The sequence below is a fragment of the Colobus angolensis genome, unplaced genomic scaffold, assembly GCF_000951035.1.
Source record: "Colobus angolensis palliatus isolate OR3802 unplaced genomic scaffold, Cang.pa_1.0 Scaffold218, whole genome shotgun sequence".
NCBI lineage: Eukaryota > Metazoa > Chordata > Mammalia > Primates > Cercopithecidae > Colobus > Colobus angolensis.
The window spans coordinates 1,614,060-1,630,639 of NW_012115355.1; the positions used below are offsets into that span (position 1 = coordinate 1,614,060).

The 16,580-nt window shown below is 34.3% G+C and overlaps 1 long non-coding RNA gene across 1 annotated transcript; it reads right to left on the reverse strand.

Moving 5' to 3' along the window:
• Positions 1-8,816: 8,816 nt before the first annotated feature.
• LOC105512715 lies at positions 8,817-12,218 on the reverse strand. The gene is made up of 2 exons (XR_001001903.1): positions 11,622-12,218; positions 8,817-9,114 (listed from the first exon to the last, which is right to left on the reverse strand). It is a non-coding gene; the product is annotated as an uncharacterized LOC105512715 (long non-coding RNA).
• Between the last annotated feature and the right edge of the window lie 4,362 nt (positions 12,219-16,580).

Sequence of the window (16,580 nt, forward strand, 5' to 3'; positions counted from 1 at the left end):
TTTCTCTCTCTTTCTTTCTCCTGGATTGCCTACTGGAAAACTGGTCCTTCATAAAGGAATTGTGGAACAGTGTGTTACCAAATGCTTGCATATCCCCCATGGCTTTGACACTGAATAGCTATGTAACATGGAATCACGTAACTCCTGGGCTTCTGTTTCCTCATTTATAAAAATCAAGGCTAGTAGGTTACTCCAGTACATTAAGCCTCTGAAACACTTTTTGATCTGCAGGTTGCCATATAAGTAACGGAAAAGCCCATGATTCAGCCTTTCCTTGAGAAGACATTTCTCTTCATCGCTAGGCTTGCAGATATCCTCTGCACGGTCCTAAACATAAAACCTCACATACTGATGACGAGTGACTGAGCCTAGAATGGAAAAAGATCTTCGATACCTGATTTCCATATGCTTTCTGTAGGAACTACTTCAATTTTCCTCTTCCACCAAATGCTAACTAGAATCTAAATTACTTGGCTGAGCTAACTGTTTTGCTCCTGATCCTTCTTATTTTCTCCTCATTTCTACTAATCCTAAAGACAGAGTCCTAAATATGGACAACACACTACATCAAAACACCTGGTGGGTAACAGCTTGTTATTGTGCAAATGGGGCTGTACATGGAGTTCACAAGTCTCTCTATATACAAATTTGGCATATAATTGTTCAAATTATATTGGTCGGGTTCACTGGCTGGTGAAATCAGTTCCTTCAAACTCTTTACAGTGAAAATGGAGCACTGATGAAGTGGTTGAAGTGGTAAACCTCAGTCCCCAAACACTGCCACCACCCCCCCCCGCCCCCACCACACACACACACACTCTCAGAGGAACATGCATATCTAAGTTGAAGGTTGGTAAACAAACTGCAGTCAGGGAAGCATGATCCCCCTCCTTGTGCTTTTTAGCTGCTGGTTCTGCCCTACAGCTGAACTTTTGCCATAATTGATAAATATTTACTTTGAGGTCTGTAGTTGAAACATACTTGACTCCCCAAATCAGTACCAAGCTGCTTCTGAAATGTGTTTAATTTACATCTTTACACAATACCCACAGCTTCCCTAAGCTGGAGGCCCATGGCCAGAGTTAGGCAATCTGTCAGCAGTCAGAGGACCTGCAATCTGAAACAATTCTCCATCTAGACAGAGCAGCAGAGTGGGCTGTTTATCCACTCACAGGTCATGCCCTCTCCAACAAGTTAAGATCATCCACCTTTTTGGTAGAAACATAGGGAACTATTTTCTTTATTTTTCCTTTGTTATAAGGACATTGCACAGGAGCCAATGTTTATGATGACAGTCCAAGTGAAGTGACATTTTCTCTTTGTAATTATATCTCAAGTCTTTAATTTTCCCTGGCCCCTAACTCTCCCTTTCCCTGCTTTGCAGTGGATGCTTGTAGTACAGATGCACTTCCTTTTAAAGTGTTCCCCCAGCTCACACCAGCAGAATCTTCGTCTTCTGACTCTATCACCCAGCTGGTCTCTACGGAAAAGGTTATTACCATACCTCCCTTTATTAAGTTGAAAAGAAATTAAATATACCCATTTGGCCATAATTATTCTCTAGAGCGTTTCTAAAAAGCATAAACATGAGTTATAGCAAAAGTTCTTCATGTAAGTTGAAACACAAGAATTGAACACATCTTGAAAATAATGTTTGGAATGACACTAACAACCACATTTGCTTTAAGTGACTATGGTGATTGCAAAGTCCCTGCGTGGAAGTTTGTCCTCAAGACTAGGGGATCATGGCATAATATTGAACAATACCTTACATGCTACATTTCAGACCATTCACTGACCTACTTGTTATTATCTTTCCTCTCTGAAAATCCAAACAACGTTTTACACATGTTTACACCCGAATTGGGCTTAAATAAAATTAAAAGGACTAAATAGACTTCGTTCTTCCTATGTATCCTTTCTCTGGGCACTGTGAAAGCATTCCTAAACTCTTATTCCTTATGATGCCAACCTGTGACCTACCTTCCGGTGTCACATATTTCTAACGATGACTCAGAAAGCTTCTATGCTATTAGTCCCTTGAAAATAACACTTACAAACTTCTTAGACATCTCAATTGCTCTGGGCCTGCTTCCCAGGTGTTTTGTAAAAATCGATCTAGAAGAACAGTTAGATTATATGCCTCCCAAGCCTATTTTTCCTATAGAAAGGAAAACAACAGGATACAATAGATGGTGTACTGAACTGAGCCAGAGGAGTGGGTGACATTCTCTGGGTTGTTGCTAAGTTCTGTGTGACTTTAGACAAGTCATCAAACTTCTCTGTTTCAATTTCATAAAAAAAGACCCCGACACACTTCATGCACGTATATGCATGAAATGCCTTATCTCATATCTGGCATCAACAGACACTGCATGCTGATACATAGGTTATCTTGATTATTACTTATTGCATTCTATCACTAAAAGATACTATTTTTCATTTACTGCAAGCCTTCTGTTTGTAATTTTATTATCTCCACTATAAAGATGTGAGCATGATTATAAGTATATATCAAGATACCATCTTTGGCTGGGCATGGTGGCTCACACCTGTAATCCTAGCACTTTGGGAGGCTGAGGCAGGCGGATCGTCTGAGCTCAGGAGTTCGAGACCAGCCTGGGCAAGATGGTAAAACCCTGTCTCTGCTAAAAAAAATAAAAATAAAAAATTAGCCAGGCGTGGTGGTGGAAGCCTATAGTCCCAGCTACTTCGGAAGCTGAGGCAGGAGAATGTCGTGAACCTGGGAGGTGGAGCTTGCAGTGAGCCGAGGTCGCCACTGCACTCCAGCCTGGACTATAGAGCAAACCTCTGACTCAAAAAAAAAAAATAAATTAAAAAAATAAGAAAAAAAGATACCATCATTAAACTTTTTACGTTTTAAATCTTTTTAAAAATTTTTTTTGGCCGGGCGCGGTGGCTCAAGCCTGTAATCCCAGCACTTTGGGAGGCCGAGACGGGCGGATCACGAGGTCAGGAGATCGAGACCATCCTGGCTAACACGTGAAACCCCGTCTCTACTAAAAAAATACAAAAATCTAGCCGGGCGAGGTGGCGGGCGCCTGTAGTCCCAGCTACTCAGGAGGCTGAGGCAGGAGAATGGCGAGAACCCGGGAGGCGGAGCTTGCAGTGAGCTGAGATCCGGCCACTGCACTCCAGCCTGGGTGATAGAGCAAGACTCCCTTTCAACAAAAAAAAAAAAAAAAAAAAAAAAAAAAATTGAAGCACTATGCTTTACAGGTAATTTTATTTGTATTTCTCAATTAATTCTACTTCCACTATTTAGATTAGTTTAACAGTATTGTGGTATACACAAAGTTTCATGTAATCACTATATACACAGATATTTAAACCATAACCATGTACATGTTCTGGTTAATTCATAATTGCAAATAAATATAAGTTTAGAATATTACTTTATTTTAAGGCCATTTCTTTTTTTTTTGTCTTGTTAATAGAATATTTAAAATTAGAAGTCCCTTTTGATGAATTAAAATATATGTATGTGTGTACACAAAATGTATTATTAATATATAGGTATCTATGTAAAAGTGTAAAATATACCACATCTAAATGTAACATATAATATATATATATATATACACAATGAAATATTATATCTCTATTCTGTATTGATTCAATCATCAAGTTTAAGAGGTTGATTACATCTGAAAAATCAATACAATGAGAAATGATAGATTGGTTATCTAGTGTCAATTATGTTTCAAACATGCTACTAAGTGCTTGACATATGTAATTCAGTTAATCCTCATAGCAGTTTTATAATATGGTTATTATTATACCAGCTTTATAGCCATACATAACATTCTTGTCCAGAGCCTGATCTGTGACCTTCAAAGTATGTGATCTTTCTCCTCTGGTATGCCTTTCTCATCTGAATGAGACAATAAAGGGCCCACACACATTTAAATGTATTTCATTCAACAAACATTTACCACTCATTTAAAATTAAAAAAAAAACAAAACAAAACTGGAGGCATAGATGTGTTATATGATGCCTTTTTGAAGGAAAGGATTCTTTAGTCCATTACTACTTCCTAAATAGATACATACATGTGGACACAACTTGTCTAAGCTGTGTGGCTAACTTAAATCTTCTCCCAATATATACATGTAAAATATATAATGTGTGCATAGCTGTGTGTATACTTGAAAGTACTGAAAAGCCTTGGGTAATTTTAGGGATCACTTAGTTAACCCTCATTTTACATGTTAGTTGACAGTAAGAAAGATGACGTATAGCTGACTCAAATTATGAAAATACTCCCATTTCTTATAATAGTACTAGATTTTAACCTCACGATTACCTGATATTAGAGGATAACTTATAAAACCAGTATATTTTTTAAATCATCTATGTTTAAGATCAAAAGCCTTGATCTTAAGAGTTACTCTAAACTTTTATTTTATTCCTTTGTTCAAATTTGCAAACATTTACAAATATTTTTAAGTAACTACTGAAGTACTAATTACTTTTTAAGTATATCACACAAAATTAAAAACTCCTACTTCATTTCCCTACACTATTCAGAAATTAATAGTGACACTAATAGGGAATCAGCAGTGAGGCCTCTTGCTAAAAAAGCTGGACAGTTAGTAAATAAACATACATTTACACACTTGTATGAAGAGGGTGCAAATGAGCTAATTCACTATAAAACTTGTATTCTAAAACATTTACTGCTGTACTGTGTAACTCATAAATGGGACCTTTGTAAGCATTATTCTGTCCTAGTGACTACTTTATGCTTTAGAAAACTTTGTGTAAATAGATTTTACATTTCTCCTCTTTCCCTACATATTCCAATAGGAAAGAATAAGATAGGGTGGAAGGGTCCTTTCATTTTGGAACTCAATTAGCATCACTTTAACAGGGATAAAAATAACTGTATGAAGTCATTAGAAAACCCCAGGCCTAATTTTAGCTAACATTTTCAACTTTTCCTCCTTATCCTGAAAATGAATTTTAAAAGTCATTTTCAACTCATTTTAATTTTACATTCTTTCTTCTCACTTCTGGTAGAGGTGATAATGAGCAGTGAAATCATCAAAAGAAAGGTGGTGGGATTGAGGAGGGAAAGAAATGAAGGGCATAGAAAATCCACAAAATGGATCAGGAGCTGCCGAATAAAGAACAGTTAACTAAATGCGGTTTATTGATGATGCATATGCCTTACTTCCTGGAGTCAGTCCCTGGGAGATTTGAAAGAAGGAAAAAATACAGGCTGTGCAAAGAATAAAGCAGTCGTAAACCCTGTGAGTTAGCATAGAAATTAGGTCAGCGCCAAAACAAATCTATTGAAGGAGAGAAAGAATTTTAAATTTTGTTTTAGGAGACCGATCATCTATTTCTTCAGATACCTATTTTTCATTCTCACAAATTTAAGTGTTACATATGGGAAAGTTTAGTGAAAATTTATGATCAAGTAATGTTTTTATACAGATCAACAGATCTTTTGACTGGCTTGATAAAATCTCTTTTTATCTGACTCTGTGAGTCTAAAGTGCGATTGTTAGAAAACTGCATGAATGTTCTAATCTCAGCATGTGTGGCATATATCAAAGCATTGAGTGAGTATCGTAGGGTCAGTAAAAGACTTTGTCAATGATGTACGTAGTCAATATTTTCATGGTGAAAATAGGAAAAGCTACGATTACTAGCTACTTCTTTCTTGATATCTTTTTAGAAGGAGAGCAGAGTTTGCTGACCTCAATTTCATTTACTGCTAACAGCCAGCAATATTCAGCACCTAACTTTCACCAAGTGCATGGTGGACATTACACTGAACATTCACAAAGTCTCTGCAAGTTAATGATGACCGCATTTTACAGATGAGGAATAGAAGGCTTTTAGAGGTTAAGTAGGTTGCTTGTAGTCACACAGCTTTGGAAGTGGCTAAGTTAGGAGGAACAAGGAAAATCTGAGTTAGTTTATTATAATGCTGGTGAGCCTTTTAAAAACAAATATAGGGGATATTCTAACACTAACTGAAGCAAGAACATATGTTGAATAATGAATATGTACACATTATAAATAATGCACATAATCTGATAGTAACAGAACCATTTCAAAACTATCAAACATCTGGAAAACTTAAACAATTATAAACTTCAATAAAAATGTACATAAGCTATATTTCTGAAACAGTGAGTACTCTGTTTTTTCCAAATTATTTGAATTATCAAGGAAAGAATGTGGGTTTTGTAACAGAATTTGTATAAGCAATTTAGAATTATATGGCAATAAAACTTTTACTTGGAGAAAACAATGCGCCACTTGATAATGAAACTGTAAATATCCTAAAGGCCCACCATTTCTTGATTGTAGATAATATTAAAATTTGGTCCAGTTGATATCAAGTTTATTTAGAATACAGTAATAGCGGTTTTTTTGTGGATTGCTTCTCTTTATGAATACATTCTGTATTAACTAGATTTAAATGAAATATGAATAATAATTGGTTTCTAATGATAAAATTTTATTAAAACTTGTTTTAAATATTCATATGTTCTTTTAGAATTCAAAATGTCAAATAAATGTAGATAAGAATTTAGATTTTGTGCAATTTAACAGTCACGTAGGCAAAGGACAAAAAAAGCTAGCAGGGAAAAAGAAATTGGCAGATTTCCATGGAAAACAATATCTTTTATGGTATTTTTCTTTAAATAAAAAGAATTAAAACTTTTAAAAATATGCCATAAGCATGGCATATACTCCTGGCCAACATGGCATATATTCTATATAGGAGTAACTATTCTTATTCTAAATGTGGATATACATGGTGTGCTTTCTTAAAAAAAAATAAAGCACAATTACTGCCACTTTGTATTTCAATACCTCTCCAAAAAATCCACAATTATTAGAGTCCTGCCAGAGCTTGTTAAACTATTCAGCAATGATTATAAAAGGCATTTTGCATATAATATACACCAGTCCTAAAGCTGAGAGACCTCAAGTATCCTTACTAGCTGTGAGTGTGACTATTTAAGCATTTCTGTAGGATTTCTGGATCCTGGTTGATTCAAGATGCCATCTCCACACAGCCATATAATATTTAAGAAAACCTCAGTTAGGCGAGCCATGGATCCTTCAAATCTGCATCACTGCCACAGGCTCTCTGAGGTATTACACACAGTCTACAATAAACCTCCTTAATATCATAATCAAAGTATCAGTGAGCTTTTCAGTAAAAAAAGACAAGTTTTCACTCATCACTTAAAACCATATATCACAAAATAGTAGAAATCTTGACTCAATGTTATATTTTCCCTCCAATAGATTTTGGCAAATGAATGCCACATTTCTGAGAAGTTACCAGACACTAAAAAAGGGTCGTAACAACAGAGAAGGTGCCACGCTCTTCTTGTTATTGCTTTTCTTACAAGTCTTTTGCACATTCATGGTCCACTTTCCCTGACTTCAGTGACGCTACACTTAATAGTGTTTTGTACCTTACATCTCTGTCCTATTTTTGTCTTTGCCAGGTTTTCTTGCTCCTTTTATCACTTTTTAACTATAGGTTTCTCCAAAGGTCATTTCTGGATTTTTCTATAATCACTCACTGGGGAGTCCTTTTATTGGAATTCGAGTCATCCACTTCTGTATTTAGGCCTTCCAATTGCACTCCCAATGCCTTCAAATTTTATGCATCCTCAAAATTTCCTGTAATTAGGAAACATCATCTACAGTTGAAAAGTTATTTTTCCCTAGGTGAAATCTCATCCTTAAGGATTTTTATTCCCTCTTCCACAAACAGCCTGTTCCCAGACAGACAATCTACATATGACAATGCTTCTAGTGTAAAACAGAAACATCCGTACTTACAAACTTTTTATCTACTTAAAGGTAGTTCACAAGTATATTTAGTTATACATCCAAATTATTATGAAACCAACTACTATTGCCAGCTGTTGGTGGAAGGCAGAACTGAGGTACATGGCTTTGTTCTCACCATATTAATACATAGAGGACTGACTGTTCTTGGAACATAGCAGATGTAGAAGTTTGAAAAAAGCACACAGTGGAACGGTGCACTGTTGCCTGAGAAAAGTCAACTGCCTGAATCACAAGTGGCCTCAGAGAGTTGCATTAAAGTCATGAGATACAATAACAGCTACCAGTTTTTAAGTATTCACTGGACTAATATATTTATGTGTATGTGTATGTGTATGCATACGTATGTAAATATGTGTGTGTGTTGTATATAAATTCTTACAGATAGGTATCATTATTTGCAAAATACAAAAAACCAGCCGGGCGAGGTGGCGGGCGCCTGTAGTCCCAGCTACTCCGGAGGCTGAGGCAGGAGAATGGCGTAAACCCGGGAGGCGGAGCTTGCAGTGAGCTGAGATCCGGCCACTGCACTCCAGCCTGGGCGATAGAGCGAGACTCCGTCACAAAAAAAAAAAAAGAAAAAGAAAAAGAAAACTGGGGAAATTATAGCTTCAAGCATTATGTACCTTATCCAGGATCACACAGCCATCATTTAAATCATATCAAGCATTACCTTAATTCAAGAACAATTACCCTGAGTGTATTAGGCTATAGAGTCTATATGTTGAAAAATTGAATTTGGGAAAGGAGTGAGGCTAGAGAGAATATTTTAAAATCTCAGGCATTAAGTCATATTGACCTAGCCTGACAAGAAGCCCCAAATTTCCCATGAGAGTTTATTTTCAGCCTGTTTTCTCATGGCATTGATTGGGCTCTTTTTTACTCTTAAAGTACTGTGGTTTAAACAATAAAATATGCAGTCAACTTAAATTATTCATATTACCAAGACTGGTTCAGAAAATCAATGAGCATGAAAATATAATGAAAATGTGTTACAAAGACTTCCATATTCATGTGGCATGGTCACTGCACTTTTTTCTGAAGATAGATCGTAGTGAGAAGCCAAAGAGGAACCAGGTGAATCAAACTGTAGAAAGAATGAAATGTTTCTTCACAGCAGGCTGAAGCCTGGAAGGATTCAGCCAATGGAGATGGGATACATACAGCCATTTGGCTTTGATTCCCTCTGTGCTTCTCGGTGCTTCCATGCATACTTTCTCTGCGATGCTCTTCTTTTGGTTTCAAAAGCTGGTAAGTCTCTGCTGATTAACACATGATTTCTTTACAAACACAGAACCTTTCTCAGGGTATGGGAAGCCTGAGGTCTCAAAACCATTCTCTTTTTCAAAGAGCTCTTTCCTGCTTCTGTTCTGATTGTGTATCAAATCAGAGGAAAAGACATTTTCCCTTATTTCCAAGGTATGAGAAGGCATTTCACTGTAGCCTGTGGGTATGAACCAAGGAGACAGCATGGTACTTATGAGCCCAGGCTTTGTGATCACACAGATCTGGCTTCAAGTCCCCATTCTGCATTTATTTACTAGTAGTGTTACCTTGAGCATTACTTAGAATTTTTAAGAATCAATTTATATCCCAATTACCCTGTTTTGATTGTTACACATTACATGCCTGTATAAAAACATCACATATGCTGCATAAATATATACAACTATTATGTACCTGTAAAAATTATATACAAAAAATTTTTTTTAAAATTAAAATTTTATAGCATTTACCATTTGCTAGAGAGTATCATAACATTGTATGTGTTAAGTTATTTAATTTTTATAGCAGTTGTTGAGCTAGGTACTGTTATTGTCATTATTTTAATATGAGTCATACAACAGCTATGTAACTTGATAAGCTTTCACAGCCAATAGTAGAGGAGCTGAGATGGGAAAGAAGGCAAGTTGCCTCCAGAACTCTCAGTCAACCATTTCCCTGCACTTTGTCCTGTTAAACAGGATTAGAAGTACTTACCTACCTCAATGAATAGTGGTAGGTTTTTAAATAAGTAAGTATATTTAAAGTGTTTACCACAATTCTGGCTGCAGAGTAAGGTTCAATAAATGCTAGCTGTAATAATCTTAATTATATTCTTTCCTTTTCTTCTCCTTCCAATCATTCATTTTCATTCAAAGTAAACCATGGCTCTTTTTATTTCATGTACACTATATAATTGTTGCTATTTCTGTACCTTTTCCAGTGAATTTTTCTTCAATTAAAAATTCTTGTATTGTGAGGATAGCTTTTCCAAAACATGATTTTTCTTCATAGTCTAGTGTATGTGACTTTATTCATTCCATTTTTTTGGTGCCTTTATCCACACTGAGTTTGATTTCTCTGGGTTTTTACTGAATTTAGAGATTTTAAAAATCATCTCATTTATGTTTTAAGTTATAATCATTTTGCATGCCTTTACATATTGTTCTGTATCATTTTTAGACGGAACAGAATTTCCTCGTATCAGTTTGTAATGTGGATATGAACATTTTACTTGTTTCAATATTTTATATAAATATATTTTCAGTGAGGCTTATTTTATCCACATCTTTGGAAATATTTATGATAATTTAGCATTAATTACTAAATATTAAATATATGTTTTAACTGGAATGTAAAATTTTAAGACTTTCTAGTATATGTAAAACAATACCTCCAGAAATTCTAGTTATTTGTAATAGCACTGTAAGTATATGAGGATACTCATTTCTTCAATGATATCATTATTTGATAAAGGGTATTTTATTTATTTCCAATAAGATAGTTCCAAATAGCATTTATTTGACGGGAATATTAATAATTTTGAAAATGGGAAATTTCTTCCATGTTTTTGGAGGTGGATATTAATAGTTTTTCTTATTGTTTTATGAATAATACTATAAATACACCATAAAATACGGGTGCCGTTATTTTTATTCAAATGTTTGATAAGTTTCTTGGATATTCACTGTATCTTGACTTGGATTTCCCCAATTAAATAACAAGCTCTTAATGGATAATGGTAAACACAGACCAAGCATGTAGTCAGTGTTCAATTAATAATTTTTAAATGGCTGAAAGCAATAATCTCTTAAATTTTAGTTAATTAAATACTATTAAAATATCCTTAACTCTCTCTAGCAGTATAGATGATAAATTTCCAGATATAGGAGACTCTGCCTGTTTAAGTAGTATTTGCCACAACACTATTTGTTTCCTTTTAATGCTTGTAATAATGAATATAAACATAAATGTTATTTGACTATGATATGTTATATTGTTCTCTAATGTGAGCATAATCAATTTAATTAATATTCTTTTACCAGAGGTAAAATGTAATGTGATTAACTTTGTTTATTGAAAGAACATGAAAAATGTTTTTCTCCAAATTAAATACATCAGAAACATTGTATTCTCATTTTTATTTCTGCTGAATGGATCTCCTACCATCCAGAGACTGTCGGTCCATGAGATCTGCTAATCCACTTTTTCTTCTTTCTTTGGTCAAATTGTTCCCTAAAGTTTAGCAAAATGAAAATAATGTAAAAATTCTTTGCTCCTCCAGAGAAAATGTTTTCTTTTGTTTGACTTGAAAAACTATTCTTTTCATATTTGTCTCTTTCTTACAATGTGAGAGTTAGCAATAAATGAACAACTGAATGGAAACAAAGACCTCAGAGTTGTTTTCCGCATGGAGTCAATGCCTTTGGGTAAACAGTGACTCTCTATTCTTCCTGTGGTTTGTGGTATATTTTCATTATCTGTAAAGTATAGAAAATAATACCTTTCTCTGATGTCATGCAGATTAAGTAAAAAGTGTGTCCGTAAAGATCTTAAAATTTCAGAAACAAGAAAAGTTCTTATTTCACTACCAGGGTTGTAGATGAATTCACATGGTCTTCAATGCCAAAGCTTGATAAGCTAAAGCTGCTGTAATCAGCCTCATAGAAGAATCCTGCAGTAATCTTTTGTACTCCAATGTCGACCAGCCTTCACTATTGTCTCTCTCTACCTTTTCTCATTTCTTCCTGTTACCTAGTTTGTATTTCCTTATATATAATAGAAATAAAAAGATTCTAAAGGTCAAAGATACTATCAATAAATCAGCCACTGGGATATTGCTGTCAATATACAATATTTTATATGACAAAAATATTGTATGTCTTATTCGAGCCATTTTATATTAAGGCAATATTTGAGACTTTTTTTTTTTTAACTTGAGATGGTAGGCATTGCAGAAAGTGTGAACTCAGTGTATATTGTTGGACTTTATGACACATGAAATGTTTTAGAATTTAAAATCAATTAAGTAAAAGATATATAAACTACTTTTATTAATAGGAATTACAGAGCTATGTTAATCCCTTAGTTCAATAAAATTTTGCTGACAACCATCCAACTAACTAGGTACTGTTATTATCCCAGTTATAGATGGGAAAATCAAGGCACAGATCTTATATTATTTTTATTATCTTAAAGAAATATCCGAGACTGGGTAACTTATAAAGAAAAGAGGTATATTTGGCCCATGTTTCTGCGGGTTGTACAAGAAGCGTGGCACCAGCCTCAGCTTCTAGTGAAGGCTTCAGGCTGCTTCCATCTATGGTGAAAGGTGAAGGGGAGCCAGTGTGTGGCAGCGATCACATGGCAAGAGAAGAAGCAAGAGAAAGGAAGAGGTACCAAGCTCTTGTTAACAATTAACTCTTGTGAGCAAGAGCAAGAACTAACTCATTACCCTGAGAAGTCATTCATGAGGAATCTTCCCTTAGGACCTAGAAATCTCCCCTTAGGCTCCACCTCCAACATGGGGATCAAATTTCAACAGGCAATTTGGGCTACCAACACCCAAGCTATAGTACACAGCGAGTACATTAGGCAAAGTTATAAATTAATTCCAAACTCTCAGCAGTTTAACACAATCAAGATTTATTTCTTACTCATATTAGATGTTTGTTGTTATTCTCCATATATTTTCACTCAAGGATCAGGCTGATCTCTTTCACCACGTAATCTCTGCATGTTCTTGCACCCCTGCACCTTCCACCGGGAGTGGAAGTAACCTGAAACCCTCACGAATTGGATGCTGGTGTCATGCTTTTTATACAGCCTGCAGAAAAATAACCCATATACACCCCTTTTCTTCATAAATTAAGAAAGACCATTGCTTGTGACTCCTCCTATCCAATTCTTAGCTTTCAGTGTCACTGTGGAAGGAAGGAGTAAACATGGAGAGCTCATAGCAGCTATGAAATGGCTTACCCAAACTGGGCACACATTGCTTCCACTCACAGCTTACTGGCCAGAACTCATCACATCCCTCCCATTCCTACTGTCTGTAAGAGATTAAAACATGTAGACCTCTCTTACACCCACAAAGAAATACCGAATTAGATCTGAACACTTAGAATAATTTTAGAAGAAAGTTTAAGTAGCTCATCCAAAACCCAGCAGCTGGTAAATGGTGGAACTGAGATTTAAATCCAGATAAACTGACTGCAGAGCCAGCATTGCAAACCATCTTTTTATCATTAATATTCATTTAGAAAACATCTGATGTCATTTTATGGCCTCCATTTCTTGTTTCAAATTCTAAGCTTATGATTTTATTTTAGAATCATTTATTCCAAATATGTATTGCGTTAAAATCCAATAAACACATGGCTTCTTGAGAAACAGTTTCACCCTTTTCTAATACACATCCATAAGTGAGTGCAGCTATTGAGCATGTTCTCAGTAAATATATATTTGTGTACAAATATATACACACAAATTATAAATTGCATATGCATGTATTTTATGATATGTATTACACATATATCATTTTATATATGTATTTACACAAACATATAGACATATTAACAACAAACAGCAATGACAGTGCTGTTTTTAAAATAATCATTTTAATTGCTCATTCTCTTCAGATTTTTAAATATCATACTACATCTGTTACCTTACAAGGCTGCTAGCCAAAAAAAGGACAAAGTATTTTGGATGTTTTACCCATATTCTGAGATGATAAAAACTCTATTTCCTCAGTCTGCCAAGCAAGCTTCATATTTTAGTAACTCTAAACATTAAAGAACTCTTTGTATAGGGTCTCAAATAAATAGCAGCTGAATTTCAGGTTGTCTACATTAAAATGTACATCTGCTCTGAACAAGATATAAATGTAAAATTTTGAGCTTTCTATTTGTAGCTTTAGCCTAGTGAGGAAAAGCAAACAAACAAACAAACAAAAAAAACCTAAAGCACGCATTAGATTTCAGAATAGCTTCTTATTATTGTCTGCTCAAGAGCAAATAATATGAGGATCATAAAGTCTTGAAGAAGATGTTGAATTTCTTCTGGGAATGGATAGAAGTGCTCTCTGGTGTGTTAAAATCATTTCAAAGGGTGCTTTCTGGAAAGAAAAACATTTTATTGCCAAAGAAATTTTAGGTATATGTGGGTTTACAAACTTCTATGGACCTGCTAGAAATAGTAGATGTAGCAGTGAAGTAAAGAAATCAAGACACTGGAGGTCTTGTGTTTTGTGCTTAGATATTGGTGTCTGTCTTTTGATTTGGATTAAATTTTAGCTCATTTCAACAATTATTACACTATCAGCAAAAGGTTGAAATATGTAATAACATATTACCTTTAATCTCTTATTGAATTACCATTCTGATAAATTTTTAATTTAAGATATTTTGATGTTTTTATAACTAAATATGAAGATATATGTTACATATGCTTTAAAGTTTACTGAATAAGCAACAACAGAATTGAAGCAATGCAAAAATAAGGTAACAAAAGCATTTATTACTTTGATATTATGACAAATTTAGTTGTGACTTTAGAAAGCTTAATTGGCTTCTCACTGTGTTATTCCACAGGTTACAATATCATTTAGTCACCTCAAAACAGAAATACTTTTTTCTTGTGGAATCTATAAGACTATGACACTTGGACAATTACATACAATAGCCTTTTATTACAAGAATACATTATAATTACAATGTTGTACTTTTTTTTGTAACAAAGCATTTTTTTAAGAGATTTAGAGCTCTGCAATCTTGATATTATTCCAGTATCTGCTACTACTGTATTTCTTCAGAGAAGCAATTAGTAAAATATTGCGGCAAAACAACGTACTACAGTAGAAAGCCTTTCTACTTATAAGTCAACAATTAATGTATCACAATAGCTGGAAATAGATCTAAAATATTAATTTCATATTGAAATGTACCTCTACCTGATCACAGATTTCTATTTTTTTTTGAGTCTGTAGTAAGCTACTGTCATGCTCTATAGAGTAATATTGGATTCTGAACTGATAGGAACAAGATAACAACAGAGAAGAAAACCAAGTTGTCAGGAGTGTGTTTCCTCTTGGTGTGTTTGGATGATAGTAGGTAAGGAACTGGAAAATTCCTGGATGACTATGGTTCCTATTTTGTCTATTTTTTGAAAATTGGGAGAATATTTTTTAATGGGGGAAAGGTGACAAGGCATATATTTCTTGTTGAATTTCATGTCTTATTTGAGAAATAATTGTAAAAGGGCTTAGAGATACCCAGGAGAGAGGTCATAATTAGAGATGTGATAATTCTATACACACAGAAGTGGCAGGTGAAACCATGGACTTAGTAAAATCATCCAAGAAAAAAGGCCAGAAGGATGAAGGAAAAAGTCAAAGGCAAAAATATGGATTATAATAACAAAGAAGAATCAGCCACAAAGGGCTAAGAGGCTGAGAAAGAGTAATCAGAGAGTTAGAATTTTAAAACCAAACTAGAGAAGACAAACGAAGTAAACATTTCAGTAGAGGGAGTAAAGTATAAATTAACAGTTCTTATATGTTAGACACTGTACTGAGTTCTTTACATACTTTATCTCGTGTCAAGTTCCCAATAATCTTTTGAAGTGATGTCATGTTCCAAATTTACAAATGAGGTAAATAAAGCAGAGAACAGCTAAATTTGCTTCCTGCTGCACATGTCCCTTAAGTACTAGAGATGAAGTTCAAACTCCGGTATGTCTGACTGCAGCTCACACTCTTAAATTCCACACTCTCCCAGAACAGAAAAAGAGTTGATGATTTCTAATTGATTTTTATTTGACTACTTTTGACTTTGGACATTATCATTGAAAAAGAGATTATTAGATTTAGCAGCTAGTAACAATACATTTGGTATATTAGAATAAGGAATCCATTGAGTCTTGGGGAATTTATGAAAAAGTATTTTACAAAATGTAATGTGAAGGAAAGAAGGTTACAAATAAATTTATAAACAATAATGATACCCAGCAATGATCTATATAATTACACAAACTGTGAACAATAATGAATATACTACTTAATATTTCAACATCAGTTTTTCCTTTGATAAAATGAACATAGTGCTTGAATTATTTTAGGTGAATAAATTAAGTAATATACACAAAATATCTTGTGACTATGAGTAGTGCATAATACAAGTTCCAATAAAAATATTATTTGCTATCTCTCAATATGTGATTTTGCTGAGTTTTACTTTTGAAGAGTGAGACTAATAGAAACCAGATTGCAATATGCTGTTGAATAGATGAGTTATCTGCTAATGGAAACAATGAATGTAGATTTTTTAAAAAATGTTTGACAATGAAAAGAATTGCATTAGGGATGCAGCTGAATGGGATGATGAAAGTTAAAGAAGGAAAATGTTTACAGACTAGAGCGAGAAAAAAACTAAAGATGAAAAAGTTGATAGAACAATACCTT